This window comes from Salvelinus namaycush, chromosome 4 (assembly GCF_016432855.1).
Source record: "Salvelinus namaycush isolate Seneca chromosome 4, SaNama_1.0, whole genome shotgun sequence".
Lineage (NCBI taxonomy): Eukaryota > Metazoa > Chordata > Actinopteri > Salmoniformes > Salmonidae > Salvelinus > Salvelinus namaycush.
The window spans coordinates 34,314,290-34,322,337 of NC_052310.1; positions in this window are offsets into that span (position 1 = coordinate 34,314,290).

The window sequence follows — 8,048 nt, forward strand, 5'->3', positions numbered from 1 at the left end:
GTTCTTTGTTATAGAACCAAAACGATTGGAGAAGTGGTTTATCCATACGTCTCTGTTTTGGATAGATAACTCTTCATGTTGTTTGTTTAGTGTGTTCCAATTTTCCCAGAAGTGGTTAGATTCTATGAATTCTTCAATTACACTGAGCTGATTTCTGATGTGCTGTTCCTTCTTTTTTTGTAGTGTATTTCTGTATTGTTTTAGAGATTCAACATAGTGAAGGCGTAGGCTTAGGTTTTCTGGGTCTCTGTGTTTTTGGTTGAATAGGTTTCCCAATTTCTTTATCAGGTTTTTGCATTCTCCATCAAACCATTTGTCATTGCTGCAAATTTTCTTAGGTTGTCTGCTTGAAGTTGTTTGATTTTATATGAAAGCTGAGAGGTCAAATATACCATTTAGGTTTTCTACTGCATATTTAAACCTTCACTATTACAGTGAAACGTTTTGTCCAGGAAGTTGTCTAAAAGGGATTGAATTTGTTGTTGCCTAATTGTTCTTTGGTAGGTTTCTACACTACTTTCCTTCCATCTATAGCATTTCTTAATATTAGGCAGTTCCTTTGGATTTGATGCCTCATGATTGAGTATTGCTCTGTTCAAATAGACTGTGATTTTGCTGTGATCTGATAGGGGTGTCAGTGGGCTGACTGTGAACGCTCTGAGAGACTCTGGGTTGAGGTCAGTAATAAAGTAATCTACAGTACTACTGCCAAGGGATGTACTGTAGGTGTACCTACCATAAGAGTCCCCTCAAAGCCTACCATTGACGATGTACAGACCCAGCGTGCGACAGAGCTGCAGGAGTTGTGACCCGTTTTTGTTGGTTGTTTTATCATAGTTGTGTCTAGGGGGGCATATTTGGGAGGGAATGCTGTCACCTCCAGGTAGGTGTTTGTCCCCCTGTGTGCTGAGAGTGTCAGGTTCTTGTCCAGTTCTGGCATTTAGGTCGCCACAGACTAGTACATGTCCCTGGGCCTGGAAATTGTTGATCTCCCCCTCCAGGATGGAGAAGCTGTCATCGTTAAAGTATGAGGATTCTATTGGGGGGATATAGGTAACACACAAGGACATTTTTCTCTGTTGAGATCATTTCCTTATTCATTTCTAACATTCTAACATGTAAAATGTTCCGGTTTTGACATTTTCCTTTCTATCCAGATGTAAAATGTTCCTGTTTTGACTAATTTAATATAGTGGGTTAGGTCTGCTCTATGCTAAATTAGCATACCCCCTGAGTCTCCTCCCTGTCATATTGAGGTGTCTAGCTATAAGTTAAACCTGATCAATCAAATGGATAGGTGTAAGCAATTATGGTAATTCAAAATGCCCTTAACGAGGTGTCTTCGCTAGACAGACACAAGGGGGGGTATTGATGAAGAGGAGAAGGAGGCCGTGCTGACCGAGATGCATACTGGCCATTTCGAAGCGCATGATTGCCAAAATGAACCTATGATTCTTCTGACGGGGAGTTGTCAAGGAGGTAGACAGCTGGGCAAGTGAAATTACCTTTTGTTTATCAATCACATTCTATTATATCTGAAATTATTATGATTTCAATTAATGTCATGTCAGAGAGCACACAATGTTTCAATTTGTCAGTTTTTGCTTAAAGGTCAGTACCTGTCTAGCCTGCCAGAAGTTTGAGATGGCGAAGACTGTGGAGACGGAGTTGAAGCCCATCAAAGTTGTTTCACCATGGCACTTGATCGGTAAGTGTCCCAATTCAAATTTTGCCCTGATAAGTTGTTTTGTTATGGTTTCTTCATTTGACCACAGCAGGGTTCAATATTATAGAATGTGTGTGTCAGTATCCTTACAAATATGAAAATCTGCATACTGTATGACACAGATACAGGTAAGAATAAAGTAATCGTCTCTCTAACACTTTAAATGTTAGGGGTAGACCTCCTCGGACCCTTCACGAAATCCAGGAACGGCAACATCTGGTGTCTGACGGCGACCGATCACTTTACCAAGTGGGTGGAGGCAATACCCATTAAGGTCAGTAAAGGAAGAGTATGTGCTTAACTCTAAATTCCCTTCTGAAACCCATTAAAAAGGGTGATTGGAACCAAAAATAGATTTTCGTTTTGTATGATACCCATCAAGGACGAGACTAGAGGCCACCTCCAAGGCGATGGTGGACATCTTCAACACCCACGGTTCTCCTTGAGTAACCGAGGTCATGAACACTGGAACAAGGTACGGATGTTATAGGTTATATTCTGCCACCAATGGTTTGTTTTATTTATTTTTTGCAATTATACATTTTTTCTTCCATGGTACATAATCAGACATATTTCAATATCTTAAATTGTCAATAGATATCGGTTTCCTACCCCCGAGTACGGACGGGAGCCGCAGCTGTTGACTGAGGTAAACAATGCAATTGTATATATAATTATTGCATATACTGTAGTCTTTCAAATTTGTGATTGACTTAGTGTTGTTTGTCTATCTCTATAGGAGAAACAGAAGGAGAGCTACCGGAGCAGAATCAAGAAGGGGATCAAGTGCTACGACATCTGGGAAAATAACTTGGTTTGGAAGAAGGACAAAAGGAAGGCGAGACCTGGGAAACCTCGCTGCTCTTTCGCTCCTAGCTGGGGTCACCATCTGTTAAAGTGAATATCAAAAATCTCAGGTAATAACTATTTGCATTTGCGCACAAAATAACCTGAAGCTTGTTTAAGTTTCCCTAACACTGATATTTTTCTCTGTCTTCCTAGGGTTACCTCGGTGGAAGCCAACAATCTTCTACAGTTGGAGCAGTTGGACAGTCGACCACTGGAAGCACTGATGCCTTACACTTCAGTGAAGCCCAATAGACAAAGTATGTTAAGCTTTGGTTGACATTTGAGAAAGCAAGAAATGGGAGTTACCCTAAGGTTATAAAAATGTACCTCTTCAATTTTCCTCTCAAAATGACTTTTGAACCATCGACTGTTCGAGCCCCACAGGAGGTATCCCGTTCACCAGAACCAGTGAGTTCAGATCAGTCTGATTCTCTGTGCTCTGAGTAGGAGGGGGACCAGCTTGAGGTAGGCTATACCATCCAAAAGGGTTGAAAAGTACATATCTCCCATTTATAACACTGCACTAATCCATCAGATTTTCTCACAGTAAAGTGTTTGCTTGTTTACGTCTCTGTCTCCAACCCTGTTCCCTTTAACTCTGCTCCTGTTTTTCAGGACCTAGGGGTTCTGCCCAACACCCAGACGTGGATCCACCTGATGTCCTCCACTCCAAACCATCCTCCAACTTTTCATTACATCATCTACAGCTACTGTTGTTGTCATTATCTGTTCAGAAAGTTTTCTTGCTCTATCATACTGGGCACATAATATGTGAGACACACAGATGAACTAAAAACACAAAGCACTGCAAACCCTCAGAACAAAGAGAGCAGCAGTGCCTGGACTTTGCAGTCTCCTCTTCAAGTCCTCCTTCTGAGACTGTCTGTCTGTTGAGAACAAGTCTCAGCCAGAACCTCCCACTCACACAGCAACCACCTCCTCTATATTCCACACACCATAATTCAGTATTTTAGTCTATGATTGTCATGTGAGTGCACAAAATAAATTAATGACACAACTGTACCAAAACCTATCAAAGTTTATGTATTAAAATCTTAAATATTGCCAGGTTGGCTTTCACAGCTGTTTCATAAGGTGTTCACTATTGTAAGTTGTAAGGTATCCTTTGATGGTATTTATTTGTTCCACATTATTCCTTGTTGTATCCTAGGACCTAGAATAGATCCATATATATTCAACCACAAGGGTGTACCAATGAGCTCTGCGAGACAGAAAAAAAATAATTATAATAAAGTACTACTGAAATTACATTATTTCAGTGTAGACAAGGGAAGGGCAGGTTAAAATAAAACATGACAGCCAGACAAGCCAGTGTATGAATCAAACGGATTTGCATATAAATGGAGTGGAAATTAGCTGACTTCCTGATCTGTAAGGTAAGTAACTTTAATGTGTCAAGCAGATTACACATTTTCATTACCATTTCCCGAAACGTAGCAATGTTTAAGACATGGATTTCATGTTGTAATGTTAACAAGGTACCCAAAAGTAGTTCAAATGAATGTTTTCATTTTATTAGTGAAACAAAAATAGTTTAAACAGCAAAATTGTCGCAGAAATCAGCCTTGTTTGCATAACGATGATGAAAAGAACGTCATTCAGGCTGTAATAGTTTATCGAATCCGATTGTGATGTGGAGGGGGACATTATTTGGCATGACAGGTCCTGTGCTGTCTGTCCTATTGTGGTATTAAGGTTGTGGTCCGGGTCTGAGGTGGGCTGTTCTGCTGGCTTCTCTGAGGGAGTGTCATGCTCTCTGTCACACCTTAGCTTTCTCACCTCATCCTTCAGCGCTGTTATCTGTGCCATGTGTTCCTCTCCCTCCTACTTCAGTGCTGTTAGCTGGGCTGGGTGTTCCACTCTCTCTTGCTTGATCTCTCTCACCTCAGTCTGGAGTGCAGCCAGCTCTCTCAGACAGCGGTCTATCTCCACCTTCAGCCCTCTGGGTCTTGTTGGGTGGGTGTTGTTGTGCGTGGAATAGTTCTCTGAGCTCCACCATCTCTCTCTCCAGCTCTATGAATTTATCTTTCTCAATAATGGAGGAGCAGTGCAGTTGTGGGACCTGGGTCTGTTCAGTGCTGGGGGGGGGGGGGGGGGGGGGTGACTCTCCTCTTGAGGCTGCCCATCTGCTGAGCAGTTTGAGGATGAGGTGTTATCAGACTCACTTAGGATGGGGGGGGGGGGGGGGGTCGTCACCAAGAGAAAGCTTTTCCTGCTGAGCTCTCTGCATGAGGATGCCCTGCATGATTACTGTCCCAGACTTGTACACGTTGACAGAGGTTGTTTCAACTTCTAGTGTCTAGTATTCTGAGTTTCCACACTGGGCCAATACCCTCTCTCTTGACATAGGGGTAGTGTGCTCTTATAGTACTGTGCCATGCCAGGGGATGGTCTGTGTGGAAAATTAACTTGCTTACATTCCCCTCTTTGTAGCAGTCAGCAAATAGTGTCTCTGGATTGTCCTTGAGGAGCATCTTTTTTTACTTATTGCATGCAGTGTTATTTTTTACACTACCAGTCAAAAGTTTTAGAACACTCATTCAAGGGTTTTTATTTATTTTTGCTATTTTCTACGTAGTAGAATAATAGTGAACGCATCAAAACTATGAAATAACACATATGGAATCATGTAGTACAGTGTTAAAACAAAATATATTTTATATTTGAGATTCTTCAAATAGCTACCCTTTGCCTTGATGACAGCTGCGGTACCAGAGCGCCAAGTCTAGGACCAAAAGGCTCCTTAACAGCTTCTACCCCCAAGCCATAAGACTGCTGAACAATTAATCAAAATGGCCACCTGACTATTTATATTGATCCCCCATTTGCTTTGTACACTGCTGCTACTCGCTGTTTATTATCTATGCGTAGTCACTTCACCCCTACCTACATGTACATATTACCTCAACTAACCTGTATCCCTGCATACTGACTCGGTACCGGTACCCCATGTATATAGCCTCATTATTGTTATGTTATTGTGTTACTTTTTATATTTTTTTATGTTTTACTTTAGGTTATTTGGTAAATATTTTCTTGAACTTGAAGATGAAACATCAGTGAATTAAGTTCAGATGACTGAGGAAAATATTGCTGTGGTTGAGGACTATATTAAAGTGAGGAGCCTCTTGAGAAACAAAAAAATTGCTGACATTTTTTGGAAACATTGAACAGTTTGATGAAGGTATTGAGCAGTGGAGCACATATACAGAATGGCTTGAATATTTTGTTCTTGCATATGACGTTGAGGACAAAATTGTGCTTACATTTTTTTGTGTTATGGGGCCAAAAACATATAATTTACTACACAATTTACTGGAGATATTGTGGAAATACTGAACGGAACACAACCATTTCACCACAACCATTACTTATTGATAAAAGGTTCCACAGAAGAAATCAGGAAGAGGGAGAATCAGTGGCAATGTTTGCTCCTGCATTAAAGAAACTATCAGAGCACTGTGAGTTTAATAATGTTCTAAATGACACCATTAGAGACACACTAGTACAGTTGAAGTCGGAAGTTTACATACACCTTAGCCAAATACATTTAAACTCAGTTTTTCACAATTCCTGACATTTCATTCTAGTAAAACATTCCCTGTCTTAGGTCAGTTAGGATCACCACTTTATTTTAAGAATGTGAAATGTCAGAATAATAGTAGAGAGAATTATTTATTTCAGCTTTTATTTCTTTCATTACATTCCCAGTGGGTCAGAAGTTAACATACACTCAATTGGTCTTTGGTTGCATTGCCTTTAAATTGTTTAACTTGGGTCAAACGTTTCGGGTAGCCTTCCACAAGCTTCTCACAATAAGTTGGGTGAATTTTGGCCCATTCCTCCTGACAGAGCTGGTGTAACTGAGTCAGGTTTGTAGGCCTCCTTGCTCGCACATGCTTTTTCAGTTCTGCCCACAAATTTTCTATAGGATTGAGGTCCTATATGCTTGGGATCATTGTCCATTTGGAAGACCCATTTGCGACCAAGCTTTAACTTCCTGACTGATGTCTTGAGATGTTGCTTCAATATATCCACATAATTTTCATTCCTCATGGTGCCATCTATTTTGTGAAGTGCACCAGTACCTCTTGCAGCAAAGCACCCCCACAACATGATGCTGCCACCCCATGCTTCACGGTTGGGATGGTGTTCTTCGGCTTGCAAGCGTTTATCCTCCAAACATAACGATGGTCATTATGGCCAAACAGTTCTATTTCGGTTTCATCAGATCAGAGGACATTTCTCCAAAAAGTACGATCTTTGTCCCCATGTGCAGTTGCAAACCGTAGTCTGGCTTTTTTACGCCGGTTTTGGAGCAGTGGCTTCTTCCTTGCTGAGCGGCCTTTCAGGTTATGTCGATATAGGTCTCATTTTACTGTGGATATAGATACTTTTGTACCTGTTTCCTCCAGGATCTTCACAAGGTCCTTTGATGTTGTTCTGGAATTGATTTGCATTTTTCGCACTAAAGTACGATCATCTCTAGGAGACAGAAGGCGTTACCTTCCTGAGTGGTATGACGGCTGCGTGGTCCCATGTTGTTTATACTTGCTTACTATTGTTTGTACAAGATTGTACAAATTGTACATGAACCAGACTTGTGGAGGTCTACAATAATTTTTCTTAGGTCTTGGCTGGTTTCTTTTGATTTTCCCATGACATCAAGCAAAGAGGCACTGACTTTGAAGGTAGGCCTTGAAAAACACCCACAGGTACACCTCCAATTGACTCAAATTATGTCAATTAGCCTATCAGAAGCTTCTAAAGCCATGACATTATTTTCTGGAATTTTCCAAGCTGTTTAAAGGCACAGTTAACTTAGTGTATGTAAACTTCTGACTCCCAGGAATTGTGATACAGTGAATTATAAGTGAAATAATCTGTCTGTAAACAATTGTTGGAGAAAATTACTTGTGTCATGCAACGGTCCTAACCGACTTGCCAAAACTATAGTTTGTTAATAAGAAATTTGTGGAGTGGTTAAAAAACAAGTTTTAATGACTCCAACCTAAGTGTATGTAAACTTCCAACTTCAACTGTATGTGTGCTACGGAGTGAAACTACACAAAATAGACTATTGACAAAGTAATCTGACCTAGGCAAAAGCCACTGAAGTCAGTGTGTCCATGGAACTATCTGCTAAAGAGGCTCAGCAGTTGAGTTCATCAGGAAAAGTAGGGGATGCTCAGGAACTGAAACCTTACCTTTCAAGTATAACTGAGCTGTCAGTACAGTCCAGTTGTCTGCTGTGGGGGAGGAGAGTAATCATTCCACCTGTTCCTCGTGTCAGAAGATTCGAACGTACCTTTATCTGTGAGATTGGCCGGAGGAGGCACGGTAACTCATACACGTCAACTTCGCAGGTCCATTTGAAGAAAGAATATTTCTCGTGGTCATGGATGCTCATAACCAGTGGCCTGAGGTTGCCAAGCTTGGGGAAGTGTTTAGT